The sequence below is a fragment of the Bactrocera latifrons genome, unplaced genomic scaffold (assembly GCF_001853355.1).
Source record: "Bactrocera latifrons isolate USDA-ARS-PBARC rearing strain unplaced genomic scaffold, ASM185335v1 scaffold_8, whole genome shotgun sequence".
Lineage (NCBI taxonomy): Eukaryota > Metazoa > Arthropoda > Insecta > Diptera > Tephritidae > Bactrocera > Bactrocera latifrons.
In genome coordinates this window covers 747,492-765,566 of record NW_017537489.1, presented here as the reverse complement: position 1 = coordinate 765,566, position 18,075 = coordinate 747,492, and the positions used below count along the sequence as shown (strand labels likewise).

Sequence of the window (18,075 nt, the reverse complement as noted above, 5' to 3'; positions counted from 1 at the left end):
TTTCAAATCAAAAAACCAGATTTTTCTAAAAGTCAGTAGGTTTATATCACCTGAAATATCTACTTTCTGATTGTATAAAAAATATACACATATATATATTTCCTCTGAGAATACAAAAAGACCCCATATATAAGAAGAAGTAAAAATTATGAAAGTGGCATACATACAAATAGTCGCCTAAAATGCAAAACAACGTATCAATAAAAAAAAATGAAAATTGAGTTTATTAATGCTTACTATTCACTACTTCATACTACATTAGGCTTTTGCAAAGATCAGCATACCGCTGTTAGGTAAAATCAATATACAACCGTTTTATAACCAAAACTCTGTTTTGGATCAATATCAATTTGGACTGGTGTTTTTAATATAGTTTTCCTTTGTCTGTAAACTTATGAAAAGTGATGTTACGTTAGTTTTCATTTTAGGACGCGATATGTTAAAGCTGGCAGCGAACGCTATTTAGATGTACTCGTATTATTAATCGATTCTATTACTAGTTTTGTCTAATGTAAGGAAAATGAAAATTTTGCGAAGAAAGATAATCAACGAAGGTCTCCCGAAGCAGTGAAGGATGTGAGAACAAAAAACATGTGAAGAATTCAAAGTTTTAAGAATAAATTAGGAGTGACAGTAACAATGTAGCCAAAACTCTCAAGAAAAGCTCAGTCATAAAATTAATCATTTAGGCGGTAGATTTTTAAAAAACTTTTCTTGAGTATTTATAATATAGAAAAGAAGCCGATGAAAGATAATGGCTGTTTGCAATCAATTAAAATAAATATATCTGGAGTCAGAGTCATAGTAAGAAACAGCGTTTCATAAATTTTTAAAAGCCTAAATATACATTAGGTCTAAGAATAGAACAACGAGCAACTGCCTACTATTACCTGGAATTTTATATCGACAAAACTAAATTGGTGCACTGGTTTTATTTCTTTTTGGAATAGATTGGATCAGCTCTGAAGAAAAATATTAAAAGAAAACTTTTAAAAATCGATTTATTGATGTTTAGAAACTCTATTCCGAAATGAAACGAAATTATTTCGTTCTACATATAACTAATACAGTGAAAACTCTCTTAAACGGACGCTCTATTAAGCGACCATCTCTGTTGACACTGCAGATTGGCCAGTCTCACTTGTTTTTTTTTTGACAAGACAGAAAGAATGATATTACTATAAGAACTTCAACCTTTTAAATTGCTTTTAAGCCGTACATATAGAAAACATTTGAAATATATTTTAAGGTAAGTTATGTGAAATTGTCGATCGTAATAGGTATTCCACTTGAACAGCTTATGTATAGAACGCCAACGCGTCTAATGTCAGTTTCGGCTGTGACTCCTGATATACTGTATATCCAGCACGATTTGTATATAAATTGGTTTAGTCCATGAAATCTTAAAGAAATATAGACCAATTTCAGCAACATTTGGTATTTTAGCTTTAGCTAGCTTTCCTTTTTATAACGAACAAATATCATATATGGATCGTAATATATGATAAATCTTAAAAACACTACAAAATTAACCAGATGCTCGCTCTGATACACTTGTATAAAGTCGTACGCAGTTTTTAACAAATATATTATTTTTAAGAAAATAACTAAATTTTGCCACTAAAGTCGCTGAATTGGACGTTTTTTGCGTTGAAAATAACTAAATTCTACCACTAATATCGCTGAATCCTTCTATGAATGCATTCAATTTGTTCAACAATTTAAATACATTATTACAACACAATTAAAATGGCTTTAATGCTCAACGATGTTCTAGATTAAATCGTTGTCTGTACGTGGGTATATGCGGGTATTGTTGTTATATATTTTTGTGATTATATATTAAATTCTATAAAATATGCCTGCATAATATGATAAATAAGTCCCAAGGGTTTAGCAATGAGATAGCAGTTGTTAAATACGTTTTCATATGCGTTCAAGCGCCTGAGGGTATACTACGATTTACAAAATTAGTGTATGGACAGGCTGAAATTGCACAGAAGTGTTGCTAATGTTTTTGTGTATGTGTTTGTTTAGTTCTGATTTGGTGATTCATGTCTAGGTGCCGCTTTGCATTGCAATCCGGCAATATGTGAAACAATATGATAAATACACAACTCAAACTCTGGGGTCCTGTTCCAAAATAGTTTTAAGTAACAGTGATCTTATACAATATATCAGATAATTATACGTATGGCTTTATATAGTTGAGGGTATTTGTAAAATTGTCTGCCATTTGCAAAATAAATCAAGTTCTTAAACTGGTGAAATACCTTTCATTTTTAGTATGCTTTGCAAACTAGAATATTTTAATCAATTGCTTTTCATTTAAACTCGCAATATCTTCAAACGTCGATAAGTAAATTAATTTACTTCAATATTCTAAACAAATTCAAAATAAATAAAAACAGTGAAATGATAAAATGGTGCTACTGGTAGCCATAGTTGTTAGAGCTGAGCCAATACTCGATCCATATTGCACAGGCAACGATTCTTCAGATGTTCTGTTGCTATGCCACCAATGGTGATGATGATATTGCCAGTGTTGCTGTGTACCTATAAGGTGATGTAAGCGGGTTATGACTAGCTCGGTATAGTCTTCTTTAGTTTTAATTTGGCAATTCGTGTTTGACTGCCGCTACTCATTGTAATCTGTGAAACAATATGATAAATATCCGTTCGAAGCTCTGTGGTATTGCTTAATGAAGCTGTTAAATTATTGTTAAGGGAAATTTGTGGTTAATAAATATGTATGATATATGTATGATTTATGTTGTGACAACATTTCTAACACATGTTCTTAATAGTGCTGATGAAGGCTAGCAAATTACGAGCTTTACATGGTTGATTGGTAGGAATATAATTTATTTGGTAAATTTCGATTGCCTAGAGAAACAGAAAATGGTGAGAGTTCTGAACTCCAGAATGAAGATAGATTTCGGAGAGCATCATTGCGGTTAAAATCTAAAAAAGACACTCGAACAGCGCAGAGTTATTTGAAGCTATCCTGTACAATCCCCAAAAGAAGTTGTGAGCTTATATACCACCCGATCCCGCACTGGTTCATTTAAACTGCGCAAACCAAACGATGATTTCTTTCCTACGAAATTCTTGATCGAAATATGAAAATTAGCGTGGGTTCGTCAGCAATTTATTTACAACTGGTACACTTCATCTGACGATTTTTACCACGGAAAAAATTGGGTTACTGGTATGATTAAAATTTTGTGTTTCCAACGGAATCAAACCAACGGAAACGGAAATGTTCAAAAGTTCAAAACCTTAAAGAAATAGGCTTGAAAATCGTCGTGTTGGCTTCAAAGCTATATCGGAGGATTTTAATATCTTTATGGATCGATTCAATACATTTACAACAATAAATCTTAGAAGTCGCTTGACAATGTATTTGGAGACTCTACATTCAGCAAACGTACCATTGCCTTGGGCGAGACGTGGGTTAATGAATATGACGTTGAAACTGCCCAAAAATCAAGCGAATGGTTCTCAAAAACAAGGCGATAGAGATCAGATCCCTGTGTCAAAGTTGGTCAAAAATCAATGTGGCGCTCATTGTTTTCTTTGATTTCCATGGTTTTGTTACCCATGAATTCATTCCGCAAGGTAAAACGGTTAGGAAAGAAAACTATTGCCTTTTTGAGGCCTCTATGTGAGCAAAAAAATCTATGAAAGCATGATGTATAGAAGTAAAATTTGTATTGAAAACTTGAGTTCGTTGTCCGATATGGGTGAATGGTTAACTCCAAGCGGTTAGTGCGTGTCGTTTGTTGCGTTTGTAGTTTGGTCGTTGTAATGTTCGATGTCGACGTAATAAGATAAAAAAAGATAAGCAACGCTGTAAGCCGACAACTGCAATGTAGGTTTCTGCGAAAATATTCCAACAGAAACTTTTTGGAGAGGAGTACCGCGTTCCTTAACCGAAAGTATAAGTAAGCAAACGGTTTCACTAAGTAGGTGTTCGAAAAAATACGTTAAACGGCACCTTGTAATGGTAGGAAAAACGGTATTCTGACAGGTGTGACGTCTCTTGTTTGCATTTCACTACATCCAGGCGATCATATCAGTGCATAATTGATGACCGACCGGCCGATTGCCTTGTATGTTGCAAACGAAGACTCTTTGTTCTTTCCCCAGGACTTTGACAATAATTACAGACCTATGTGGTATGTAAGAGCAAAGGCTGCAAATTTTAATGCTTATAATCTTAGGGTTGTTGACATTCGGAATTTTAAAGCCATGGATGGTGATATTGAGATCCAGTCTATACTCTTTCGCTCAGTTAGCGAATATGGTCGATTATTAGGGTAGAGTGCCAGGCTCCTTGTAGAGAAAAAGTAAGAAACATTGGTGAGCTAGCTGTTTAGTTTGGAACATATGATATTGATTCCAATGTCAATATTGTGCAATCACCGGAATATGATGTGATGGAAATTATCTTTGGTTGTTGAGGAGGTTAGAAATATGTAAGTTAAACAGAGGCAAGGAGGGCACTCCAAAATGAGGATTAATTCAGTATGAATGATAGCCGACCACTTAATGCGATCATTGTCCACCTCTTCAGCACTGGAAGGAGCGGGAGTCTTTTGACAAATTGAACTCTACCTGGATCATCCTTTCACAGGGTGGTTTTTGATTTAGGATTTGAATGATTTCGCTTTGCTGATGATACTTTAAAGCACCGCACCGGAAATTTAATACCTGGCATTTTGCGCAGAATCAGGTCACCAGGTTTTTCGGTGTTTCGGTTTAAAGACGCAGTCTAAACTGCCGGCGAAAATAACTCGCACATTTCTTTGGGTCCGAGAAGGCATGACTATCGCGGTAACAAACCTCTCACGCCGCGACTGTACTGGAAGAAGTAATAAGTTAGGTGGGTTTGAAAATTTCCAAAAATCGATTTTGTTTTGTTTGCTTTATTAAATTCTACAATACCTCTAGAATATAGTCCTAAATTTTAAAGTTGATGTGAGTAATAATTTCGAAGATACAGCCTTGAGAACTTGTGCACTCCAGGCTAGCTGCGCTAAGTGCCCTGTCTTTGAACGCGTTTTTGCCGAAACTGTGTTTTTGAAGTCGGTGGACACGATGTCTCGAAAAGTTATCGACCGATTTAGTTCGTATTGTTTTTGAAATAATATTATCTAGTTATTGAACGACGGATTTTTTCTTGTTTCATTACAACTTATTTTTCTGACCAAAAAATTTGACCAAAAATGAGATTTTTTGTTCAAAGTCCGAGAAAAGAGGGTTAGTTTTAATATTTTTTTATTTCCTTTCCAAAAACGAGATTTAGATATGTACTAACAGAATATGCTTAGTTTTTTAATTTTATATGAACCAATTATAAGTTATGCTGTCCACGGCGAGAGCACTTTTTGAGAGACACGCAGGGAAATGCGGTCTCAACGGCGGAATATTCAACATTTTTGAATCGAAATTTCAGGAGATATTGTTCGAGTATATAACTTTGATATAACATATTATATTTATCAAATATGTAATTGCTTGTATTAAAAAAAAAAAAAACGTAAAAATACCTTTTTTTTTGTACCTCTGAAACCCATCTAACCCCTTAACACATTGGGGGTAAACGTTGCGTTGAGTGTCTTTAATATTTTATTGGAATATTGGAAGCTCATAATATTTTATATCTAGAGGCATACTGAAAGGGTCATTAAACTGCAGGCCATATAATGCTCTCTGATATTCATGCGTTTGTTTTATATAGGAACCGAGTATTTATAAACGTATTTCCCACTTGAAAAGTTAATCAACTTGATAATCTCATTTTATACCTTCCTGGTTTAGTATACTTTGCAAACAAGGACATTTTAATCAAAAGTTTTTCAATACTCATTTTAGTCGCAATCTTTTCAAGCACGTCGATGAATATAAAATTTAGCTCAATTTTTCAACTAATTAAAAATATATAGAAATAGTGTAATGATAAAATTATTTCACGTCGTTTTCGTGGTGCTACTGGTGGCTATGGCAGTCATGGCTGAAGAAGAGACTCCAACATCAATCTCAACTGACATGCCCTTACAAAACTTAGAACCCTTACCATCCTTACCACCACCACAAGTGTTACGATCGGTATCGGACTCTGAGGAACCTGCAGAGGGAAGTTCAAGTGCGAAAGACTCAGCTGGTATTGTCGTTGTTGCTATGTCGCCACCGATGTTGATGATGGGTCTATTGGTGCTGCTGTTCGTCAATAAACGCGGTGAATTCATTAATTTCAAATTGTTGTAATGGAAGTAATGTAGTTATGGAAATGTTCTCCTATCAAAATGCTGATATTTTATTTCATAATAATTTTGTTGTGTGTGTTGTACATTGCCCACCAACTGCGACATTAAATAAATATAATAAAAACAAATGTATTGTTCGGACACGTGGGGGAAGTAAAGTTTGTGTGAACGGAGGAGTTTTCAGTTATGTTTCAGAGCGGTCTTTTTGAATCGATCGTAGCCAACGGCTCAAAATAATACTTATTTACTAGTCAAGCGTCCAAGCAAGATCTTCGGCTAAGGCAAATATCGAGCCAGCATTTTGACTAAAAGTGTATGTTTGGATCACTGAAGTTTAGTACAGAGTTTTGGGTATTCAAAATTGCGAGATCTGCTAAGGAGACTGAGGTGACTTTTTTAACCTTAGAACCTTTGTTTCAAATAATTTTGCTTTTATATTTTATTATATTCATCATAATAAAAAACAAAAAATATGACGAAGATTGCAAAGATTTTTTTCCAAAAATTTTCAATAAAATAATGAAAGCATTTCCGAACACGTGACAGCAATGGAAAAGTTTAGGTAAGACTTCTACCTATTTCAAAGTTGCTTCGAAAAGAAGTTTAGTTTCGAGTTAGACGGAAATTTTGGTGATTCCATTTGAACAAATACGGTCTTTATGCTGTGAAAAATTATATATGGATCAGGATACTCTGATCCATCGACAAGGCACTTTGAGCTAGCTGTTGAGGTTTCTAGTATCGATCCCAGTAATTTTGCAACATACAACGAAATTTTAATATCGAAGATATACCTTAGTGTAGCGAAAGTAGTCTAAATCCAAATGATTGTGAAACCATGTTCGGCAAGTAGTTTAATGCTCTTCTTGCGTTGCAATTTCAGACAGAAAGATATCGTAGCCGAGAAAACCCAATTTGACTTGGTTTTTGATGGATTTACCAAAAAATTGAGGATCTTACAATTATTAAAAGTGGTAAAAATTAAAAAAGAATCCTTTTTTATGTTATTCAATAGCAGATCTATTGCTCTGGTGTGCAGGCTCTTTCAGAGTGGTGACTATCCACACCGATAGTAGGCCGGCGATATTAGCCCTGAGCTTGCTGAGAATCCGTTTGAGACTAGTGGAGGGATGTCTGTACTAATTATCTCTGGTATTGAGTTACTTTATAATTATACTGCTTTGATAGCTTAGTTATAGTAAAATTAAAGTAAATAGTAAAGCTAATGAGCTTGCTAAGTCTTACACTTCTGTCTCAGTAGATGAAGCTCCACTGTTCCCTAAGGTCCAATACTGGATGGTCGGTGCTAATCAGATACTAACAACTGGACGAAAACAAATCGTAAGAGGTCTAGTGACCTGTTTATCTTCAAAATGTTATAGAAATTCTGACTGGATATTGAACAATCGGGATTCACACGGTAAGACTGAAAATTTTACGAGAGATAGTTGCCTGTTTGGAAGTGGATGACCTAGGAACAAATTAAAACTTCACATTTCCTCGTATCTCACACTTTTAGACTTTTACTCAACTGCGTTGAATTTAAGTTTTGATTTGTGGCATCGGGTATCTCTAAGAAATTAGAAAGTTATGGCTCAGATTCAAAAATATTACATATTAGTTTCATCCAGGGTTATCGACCAACCTATATCAGCTGACTAGCAGTATTTGTAGATCTTCATGTCATAAACGAGCTGCTCCGCAAGGAGAAGTGGTAGACAGAGAGATATATTCCCAGCAACTACAAGGCATGCGGCATGCAGCATAGCAAGTTGCTAATAGAAGGTTATAACCTCAGCGGGTTTAAATATGAAATCCTCCCTAGGCATTAACTCAGACTACTTGTCGCATTCTACTCGGGGCACTGCAAGCAGAAGACGCACTTACACAACATAAACTTAGTTTCTTGCGTCACAGGGAGCCTGTGACCAGAACACCTTCTTATTGACTGCTCGGCAGTCTACAGACGCTACTTTAAGGGCTTTGGATTCATGTTTCGAAATCACTTGGCTTCGCTAGCACCCAAGAGCATATTAGACTTTATCAATATGATCATTAGCAATTGTAAAACTGGTCTAAGTCTGAAATAAATAAGAGATGAGTTATACCATCTTATGTAATGAGGTATACGAATATCTTCTTATATCGAATTCAACTTGAAAACTTTATTATTGCTTCTCCATCAAAGTCTCTTTGTAAGATAGCTACATTCAAAGGTAGCGAGCAGAGAACTGCAGAAACCCAGAGACGTGCAATCTGTTTTTAATATTTATGTCCGGACGAAATAATTGATATATTGATTACAGGACCATAAATCAACCACTCGTGCTGAATAAAGAAACATTTATATTAAGAATACTACAAAAATAAACTTACTCACATTAAATTGCTATAGAACGAGAAATTGTATAAAAATTATCTGTATTTTATCAGTTTCTACTGTCTATGCCTTGAAATACCCCAACTTTTGGCTCATTGTTATTTTACTTTTATTACAAGCAATCGTCTAAGTTAGCGCTCTCCCATAAATGAGCATACCTTTATGACTGCTTATTTATGCTCCCGTATTAAGGTAAGTTTTTTGCCACAACAACAACGCCGCTTTAAGATGCGTTTAATGTATTTTCTTTTTTTTTTTGTTATATTTATTGCCTATTCAATTCGAAAATGCGCAATGGGTAAACAACCCTCCATTATCATTATCCCCTTAATGGTGAAAGGAAGCAAAATTTACCACCGAAAAATCCAAAATAAACAGCTCCATATATTACCACACACAATTGCCTCTGTGTTTGTGTGTGTGAGTGCGTATTTATTTAACTTTATGTTACCGAGCATTTAACTTTATTTAAGGAATCGCTATTTTGTGCGCCTTAGACACGACGCTTACTCCAACCCCCAATCGCCTCCCGAGGCTCTAGTGCACTCCATCCACTTAGTGTCATATCCTTTAAAGATAGCTGTGAAGCATTCACTGCAGGCGTGAAAATAAAAATATTATCCTTGGAAAAGTTATGAGCCTTTAAGTATCTCAGAATGTCAGGTGCAAAATTTGACAGGTTGTTATCGATCGTCGAACATTCAGCGATTTGTTGTTTGTATGCGTGTGCTTGTGTAGCAATCTGAAGTCATGTGTGTCTTGCTCAGATATGTATATTGCTAATATGTATATGCCATAGATACATATATTGATTATGTCTACATATACATCTACAAATAACAAAGTGGCTATCTAAATATTTGCGAGTTCCCTAGGAAGGTTCATTTTGCAGGAAATTTTGAAATTTTCTATTAATTATTAAAGTTTATCGTAAGGGATTATGTTATAATATGTCTACTTTCTTGTCTTTTAACTTTAACTAGAGACTTTTCTGGTAATAAATTGATCCACGTAAGCTTCAAGAGTTGGAGTTGAGCTTAGTCATGTAGTCTTTTAAATTTGGCTTTCGACAAGAAGAAAACTATGGAATCGAAATTCATAGAATACGCTATTAACGGTTTTATGGAAGTTTGTTGAACAAAGGAAGAGTTATGCCAATGAATACAGACAAATACATTGTTCTGACAAAACAGAGACTCAACAACCTAGTTGAGGAGAATATGACACTAAAACTGTGCAAAAATGTAGCTAATGGGATTGAAAGACTCACTTTGGACAAGTGTATGTAAAACTGGATTAAAAGTTGGTGTGCTTCTATTGGCGCGGACTGCGATAATAAGAATTTGTATTAGAATACATGAAAAATTGCCCGGGTCAAATTTACTCAGATAGGGTAGGAAACCAATTGTGATGTATTTTTGATTTTTATGAGCTCTGGAATGGGGCAAATATTACTCGTTGTGTTCTATTATATTATAAAAATAAGGATACATCCATTGAAGAAATCTTGGTTGAATGCCTAGAAGATCTAGTTAATTAAAGAATGTACATGAGTCGAGAAGTTTAATCTAACGAAGCATTTGCTAAAGTCAGTTTATATAACACCCATATGCATATGTTTTCTAAAGCATAATAATACGAGGTTTACAAATCCAAGTAAATTAGTAGAGTCCAAGTCTCAAAACCAATAATGTGGAGTTCCCTGAGAGGAACGTTTGACCTATCTTTTCTAAGAGAACTTATTGTTTTCAATATAAAATCTAAACGAAAATTTAAAATTGAAATACAAAATTTATTAAAAAATTTAATTAAAAAACAAAAAAAAGATTTATAAAAATTACTTTACAACTCAACTTTAGAGAAAATTTTCAGTTCCATATGATGGGAGGTATTTTTTGATAACTACTTTTTCTTCTAGCAAACGATTCCACCCTAATACAGGTCGCACGACTGTTATACATAAATATGTCGTTTCCCTCCCCAACCCACCTACCTAGAGTACAATTTCGTAGTGAATGGCGCGTGCTTTAGATTTTAGTGTCAAGCATCAGTAGATATTTTAAATCGCTCCTTTGGGAATTTCAAAGTGACTTGAGGACATTTAGACAAGATTGGAAATGAAGCAAATAAATGGCAAGCAAAATAAAAATATAACGCATAAATGAAAAATAGAAGTACTTTAAGCAAAGGCAATATACATATGTGCTATATATGGCTGTATAAGTATATATTTATGTATTTATATGTGTGATGTGTGTAACGACATGACGTCAGGTGATAAAGAAAATTACAGCGAAGCGTCAAATATTTATCGATTTAAGCAAGTGCGTGTGTGTAAATACTGAAAATCATTTCATTGTGTGTGTGTATAAGTATATGAGTATATGTGTGAATGTGTGATAAATTTATATACATAATATGCTGCTAAGTTCATCGACATTTATAAATCACAAGCAATTTAATAAATGCCAAAAACATTTTAAGCAAATATGAAGTTTGCCACAAAACTTATTGAGAAGAATTAGTAAAGTGAAAAACAAATAAAGCCATAAAATTTTAGAATATTCTTATTATAATTTTTTTTTGTGATAGGTACTTTGATGACATTGAATTTTAAAAGGAACGGGTTTCAAAAAATGAATTTAAACTTAAATAAAATTTATTTTTTCTTTTAGTAAAAAATATGATTGCAAACTTCGTTTGCTCCGAAGCTACAAAGCCCCTAGCATATTTGTATATGTTTCCATACAAGAACTTCAGTTTAGTCAGTTAGTATGGTAGCCATATTACACAGAGTTTCGATCAAAAATTTGCCTGGATATTGTACCGTTGTCTTGAACAATAATACATGCCAAACCTTGATGAAATAAAAACTTGTCAAATAGAAATTTTCCATACAAGAACTTGATTCTGATCGTTCAGTTTGTATAACAGCTATATGTTATAGTGCTCCGATATTGGGTGTTTCGACAAATGGACAATTTATTAGAGAGGAAAAACGAGTGTCAAATTTTATATGAATACCTTAAAAACTGGGGGGATAGTTTGCGAATATATAGACAGATACAGGGTTCTGGCTAAATTGATTCAGGTCGTCACGCTGCTCATATACATACATATTTTATCTATAGGGATAGAGTGGAGTTATCTTCTTCAATAGTCCTTTTTCACAGATCACACGTTGTATTTATTCGTTATTGTTTAGCATTTCATCATGGAAAAACTAACACCTGAGCAACGTTTACAAATCGTTCAACTTTTTTGCCTACTGAGCGTACAATTCGCAACACTATCGCAATATTCGACCGAATAGACCACGTTCTGGACGCAGTGTATATAGCATCTGGAGCTCGAGGTTACAGACGAAGATTGTGGAGGCTCTATTCGGCGCCGTTTGCAACAACTCGGACTGACGCGTGTAACGACTTGGCGCATTTTACTTCCTCATCTTCAATTGAAAGCGTTCCAATACAGGTTGTGCAAGAACTGAAGCCCACGACCTTCCAAAGCGACATCGCTTCGCACTATTGCCTCTTGAAAAGTTCCAAGAAGATCCGACGTTTTCGCACCAACTTTTGTCCAGCGATGATTCCCATTTCTGGCTCAACGGAAACTTAAACAAGCAAAATTGCAAAATTTGCTGCCATTTCATCCAGAGCAACGGTGAATCGAAGACAGTTAGACAACTGACTAACCTTAGCGAGCAGAAGACTAAAAGTATAAATGTAAAATAATGCGATCCTTTTATTAGGAAACAAGGGATGGGTTATAATTGCGATTTTGCTTGCTTTGCGTACTATAATAGGATTTTTATTTGTTAAAGGCTATAGAGTCCAGTCTAATTGAAAATGCAGGTGACAATCCCGAGTTTATTTCAAATAATTATTTGTGGGAAGCCCTTTGCAGGGTGAAATCAGTTCCCAACCACGCCTGAAATCTCGATTATCACTTTATCATGCGAGAGTATAAAATGTTCGGTGACACCCGAACTTAGCCCTTCCTTACTTGTTAATTCACTGTATATTTCTAATGCTTGAATACCTAGTTTCTAATTTCTCGAAATAAATATGGTCAATACTATTTCTGCGCTACTGGGGGCAAAGAAACAGTATAATACTTTCCTTATTAAACTAAACCTGATCTAAAAATTTATTAGGACACCTTACATACACATGCTCACTGACTTATTAATATAGTTAATATTCATTTCGGATCCAAAAAGTAAATAAAAGCATCTCTACATACATACACATACATATAAGCACCAACTGCTCCGTGTGTTGAGGCGCTCAGTTATTTATTTGCTAATTTACTTTAACCATTTCGGCACACTGGGTGCCCAACCAAGCGCTCATATCTTAAATAACTTATAACCTAAACTCGAGCTAAGGAGGAAAGGTAAAAAATTAGTTAAACAACAATGGCGGCAACTGAGCACTGACTGAACTGTAAATATTTGGTATGTGTATGTATCGGCTTATAAATGTGTGAAGTCGTGCGGCAATGGCGGCGCTAGGCTGATAACAGTAATACCATTACAACGTTATTATAGCAAAAATATACTGTGAATACATTTACGGCGCAAAGCGACGGCTTCAGTTTGGGTACATTCAACTAAGTGGCAATCAAAGCCAAATAATTTATATACATATATGTATACATATGTACAATACATAATAATATATATTGTATATTTATATATGGTATGATTGCGGCAATACGCTTTATTGAATATTTTCTTTAAGTTTGTGTAGGCTTGTATACCTGCGTGTACTAATATGTTCATGTAGTTTCCTATTCGCTTCTATTTTGTGTGAACTCTAGCCTGTGGCTATTTTATTGAGCTACATTGTTGCTGCTTGCCATTTCTCCGCTTGCCCGAATTTATTGTCGCAGACATAGTAACAAATAAAAAATACCCATTTGCCACACATTGTCGGATTGGCGGTGTGTGGTTGCGATGAGGTAGTCAAAGCTTTTGTGGTTACTGCTCATCGCTTGGCGAAATGCGATTTTATTGTGTCCGCTGAGTGGTAGTCACTTATCAAAATGCTGCAGTGTTGCCAAGTAAATTGTCATATCGAAAGTTTTGTTCGTTTGTCATTGTGTGCGTGTGCTGAACACATTTTAGTGGCCGTTTTGCTAGACGCTTGTGGCTGTTTTGCGGCGATAAAAAAATAAATATTTTCGTAAGCGTTTTTGGTGCCAAGGAGCTATTTGGTTAATTTGTAAGCAGCATTGTTGTAATATTACAGTTTATTTTGTATATATATATGTATATAATATAATATAGTTTATACTGTATACAATATATTAAATGATACTTTTTGCTTGCGAAGTAGTGAAGCTATTGAACAACTATTGCTAACGGTGTTGCTAAACGATTCTTAAAATTTGTTTCGTACAGTGGAGCGCAAATGAAATGAAAGCTTGGCACAGCGAGTTTCCCATTAAGTGAGAGAGCAAACTAATATAACTCTAGTAATTTATTTTGAGAAATGTGGAAATGTACTTTTAGGAGTTTATGGGTAACAATTCTATGATCTTACCTCACCTAACCTAACTTTGATATATCGCTGCCATTAAATTTTTTTTATCAAAGAATACTTTTAGACATCATATCTACCGCAATCAATTTGCACCTTCTTATCAAAAGGGGAAAGAAAGGGAACAAGTCTAAGTGACTTCCGAACTGTTTAAAATATTAGTATGTTGTTTTATTATGGTATTGGGATAGAGGAAGCCTAAATCCGATACGAAACTTGAGCTACGGAAATAGTATTATGATAATACAAAAAAGCAAAGTAAACACTGAAAGTAAGGTACATATAAAAAGATATACCGCACAATACACAGAGTTCGACGTGCATTCATGGCACCCCTTGCAATTACGCAATCTCGCATAGCTCAGAATACCGTAGGGACTCTTCCATCACATCTCTATAGGTAAGCATTAACTCCTCCCACAAAACCACCGCAAATAAAGAACCACACTGAAAAACAAAAAACCAAGACATTTCAGTGGCTACAACTACCGTCGATGCACGACCGATCTTTGGCCGCTTTTCCCACTATATTTTGAGGTTAAGCATATTTAATGTGGGTGTCTGATGTTGTTAACACAAATTAACTTCATCACTTTGCTGCCACCCTCTTCAAATAATTATCGTTTCTTATGTTTCCGCAGTCGACGCAGTTTGCCGAGGTTCGAGATTAATTATTCCTAATTTGTATTCATTTGTTGTACTTATGCGTGCGGCAAGGATACTTTATTTAATTTTTGCGTGAAATTAAACTCAAGCGCAGAAACACACACACACACGCATACACGCGCACACTGAACACATAAGCCTGTGGGCATATGTATGTCTGATTACATAGATTACCAAGCTTAAGAAATTACGTGGAAACACATCCGTCAGTCGGAAGCAGCGGCCAGATGCTCAATTAAAGTTAAGCTGCCCTAATTTTGGCTGTGACCTTGTTTTAAAGTCGAGTGGCTGAATTAAATTTGTGGAATAATTCGAGATTTTTTCTTTTTGCTGCATATTAATCATTTAAATTACAAATTAATTTGAGTATAATAAATTATGGATATTATTATTCTTTTGCTTTTAATTCAAGCAATTGTTGCTAAGGAAGATGGTGTAATCATGTGAAGAGTCAAATTTTTCAGTCAATTAATCATTAAATTACGGGAAACGAAAATTTTAAATAAAAATTGGCAGCCACTAGTTTTGGACAAACTCAATACAGCATAGCAAGCAAGATAACTTATTTGTATTGAAAGAAAAAATCAATCATGTTCTCAACAACAGAATTCCTTATTGACTATCTGTTCCTTCGCAACAAATTTATGATACACCAAACCACGAATATCGAAATTGATCTTCATATTTGAGCGTTTTGGTGTTGTTTTTTGGTCTCAGCTCATTTTTTTCTCTCCATTCCGATGATTGTTGACTTGCAAACACGTCTAACTCATTATAATGCTCTCCATGAATGTGGGATCGGAATTCGAACGATCAAGCAGATTCAAAGAGACCTCTTTGCGGTGTGCCTTTTAAAAAAAAAATTCAGTTTTACCGCGACAGGCAAGATCGAGTTTCAAACCCAAAATATCCTCGAAGATCAATTGAACGGACTCTTGTCATCTCTCTAATAATTGCTTGACGATTTTCAAGCATCATATTCTCATACACTTTTTAAATATTTTCATCAATTCAAGAGGTCGAAAGACGTCTAGAACGAGGCAAGTTTTCAACAATCTCTTGACCGTATTTGAAGGCTTTGTACCACTAGTAGGCTTGTATTTTTGATAAAAGTGAATCACCGTTAGACTTTTTCTATATCCTACATTAGCAATGATTCCACATACAAAATTTGGTTAGACATACAAAATTTGTATCTATTTATGCATATATTTATATTTATATCAATGTCAATAGTTATTGTTTTATTATATCTCTTGCTTTTTATGCCTCTATGTCCGACAATTTTCTCCATTTCGTTTTTCGTTTCAATTTTCACCGCTATCTCTATATGCATATATATCAGTTTCTCCAACATGCCTATTTCTAGATTAACTCTACCTCTTCCTCCGATCTATCTCTACCTCTACCTCAGTCTCTATCTCTATCTCTATCTCTATCTCTATCTCAATTTTGTTTTTTTTTTTGGCTACCTCACCTTTTATAGATATATACTTACAATTATATCTTTCACCCACTTTCAAAAATCTTTCTGTCTAATTTCATATCTCCTTTCATATTTATTTTAATTTTTATTTATATCTGTCCCTACCTTTGTTTCTATCGATACTTCTCATTTCATCATCGCTATCTCCTCTTCAATCGAAATATTGATCTCATTCATCTCATTCATTCAGCTCATGCAGAACGCTGTCTGCCAACTTGAGTACCTCAACCTTTATATTGTTCCCCACCTCTGCCATATCTATCTCTTTATCGCTACCTTATATCTCTCTCAATCTATCAAACTAAATCCTTATCTTCATTTTCATTTTACAACACCATTTCTTTGAGCTTCGCTGTCCTCGTGGGGGTAATTTTTAGACTGCAGGGAAAAATGGGCGCTTAGTAAGCGCTGGGCAACAATTGGTATCTTAACGGTCCCTAGATCTTTCTGTCCCGAATTCGATTGCAAGAGAACCATCGAGCCTTTTGCGTTTTGCAAAGTTAAGATTTTCCTAATTGTAGGGGTTATAAATCAACTTTTCGTGTTCATGCGGTAAGGTTAAAAATCATACCGGATGCCAGTTGCGTATGCTGCTTGGAGAAAAACGAGTTTGAAATATCTCAAAATTTTCGACTTGAATACCTGATTTGCGAGATGAAGATTAAAACACCGTAAATGTCATCTTTAGACATCCAGCTTGGCTGGCGGTAATAGAAATTAAATTAAGTAATGGGTACAAGACGCTTTGTCGACACTTAATATGATATTACTGTTGCTCTTTTTCTGACATCAATCAGTCCAAAAGCGGTACTGTCTTGTGATCAGCCTTATAATCTGACATCAGTTGGAGAGAATTGTATAGGGTTTAGCTTTCAGAGCTTTCAGTAAATCAAACAAAGGTTTTTGTATCATAATAACACTTTTGGGTATTATACAACGATTGTTGATTTGATTCTTTAAATGGTTTGAGTTTATATATAATATATATATGATCGACCATTTCTCACAAATTTCATTCGGTTGCATTGGATCCAAAAGAGGAGTTATTGTTTTAGTCATATGAATTGATTCAGGTGAAGCAATATGAATTGTTAATGATCCCTGTTTTGCTATATGGTGTAGAGGCATAGACGAAGACAACATCTGACGAGTCCTCATTACGATTTCTCGAGAGAAAGTTCTGCGAAAGATTTATAGTCCTTTGGGCAATACCACAGTCGGTGGAATGATGAGCTGTACGAGATATACGACGACATTGTGAATTCAGAGACACAGGCACTCTGGCTGGGTCAGTGGTCCGAATGGATAAAAACACTCCAGCTCTGAGAGTATTCGACGCAGTACCCACCAGGGTAAGCAGAGGAAGAGGAAGACCTCCACTCCGTTGGAGTGACATTGGAATATTTGGAAACAACTGACGCTATTGATAACTCGGCTATAACCACGTAAATGGTTATGGGCGTAGATATTAAAGAAGCTTGAAATTGAGCTTGTACCTGCACCATTTTTAATTTTTCTCCAAAACCATATATCCACTAAAGTTATCTCGTCATTCAAGAAATCGCAACAGTTTGTAATTAAATTTCCCTCCGGTATACCTTGCAACCACTAGGCATTGTTCGGCAAAGTAGTAAATAAATTTACAAATATTTTTCCTTAAATGCCACCGCCCAAAATTACGCCGCTGCTGGCGCTGAGCTTGAGAAATTGCTTTCGCTATGTGTG

General features: G+C 35.0%; 1 protein-coding gene across 8 annotated transcripts in view; it reads right to left on the bottom strand.

Moving 5' to 3' along the window:
* The window catches only part of LOC108976791 (protein alan shepard), a 536,538-nt gene that overhangs the window by 195,491 nt on the left and 322,972 nt on the right, over positions 1-18,075 (bottom strand). The window lies entirely within an intron of this gene.